Source organism: Propithecus coquereli, unplaced genomic scaffold, assembly GCF_000956105.1.
Source record: "Propithecus coquereli isolate 6110/MARCELLA unplaced genomic scaffold, Pcoq_1.0 Scaffold56, whole genome shotgun sequence".
Classification (NCBI taxonomy): domain Eukaryota; kingdom Metazoa; phylum Chordata; class Mammalia; order Primates; family Indriidae; genus Propithecus; species Propithecus coquereli.
Genome location: NW_012151507.1, coordinates 6199941 through 6200804, shown reverse-complemented (window position 1 = coordinate 6200804; position 864 = coordinate 6199941).

The following is an 864-nucleotide window of genomic DNA, read 5'->3' as shown; positions in this document are numbered from 1 at the left end:
TTTTTTTTTTTTTTTTTTTTTAAAGAAAACCTGCTGAACAGCTGTGGTGCCAAAGACTTGGAGACCCTGTTGCTCTTACATTAGCATATCTTCTCAGGAAATTAAAGTTGTCACATATATTTATAGATTCTTGGTGGTACTGATCTTTGTTTTGTCATAAGCAGCAGTGTGCTACAGTGGGCTAGCACTAGCTCATTAAGAGCATACTGTCAAATTTTCAGGAACTTTTGTGCACTGCTTATTAATTATAGTCATCCTCGAAATTGACTATGGTGGGAGTATTTATACCACGGGAATTGGCAAACACTACAAATCAGTGCATTTCCTTTGAACAGCTGGCTCGCCAGCACACTGCTGTTTGTAAAACTCGCCTTCTTGATAATGACTGCTCTTTGACCCTGCTTCATTCCTGAGACAATCAAGGCAGGCAAAAGGAGAAAGCAAAATTGTCAAACACTGACATAGTTGTGATTTCTCAGGGCAAGCGGGGGTCTCTGCAGCTGCAGCCAGAGGGATGGCTACCCACAGATGATCTTTGGATTTTCTTGGTTTTATATAACTTCAATCTTTGTTTTCAATGTATACTGTTTCCATGTTTCTCCATATAGTCTGCATTCTAAAAACTATAATAAAATGTCTGTTGGTAACTGGACAATAGTGAGTTTATCTGTGGGTTATCAGACTAGAGTTGGTGATCCAGGGAGCATGAAGGTACATCAGAGAAAGCCACGTCCATATGAAACACTGCTTGGCACGTGTTAGGCAAAAGCGAGAGCTGGATTAGCTTTAGGTCACAGAAGTCCCCATTTCTGATGGATTAGTCAGACAGTTTCACTTTCTGACTTCCACCCACCTCCTCTGCTC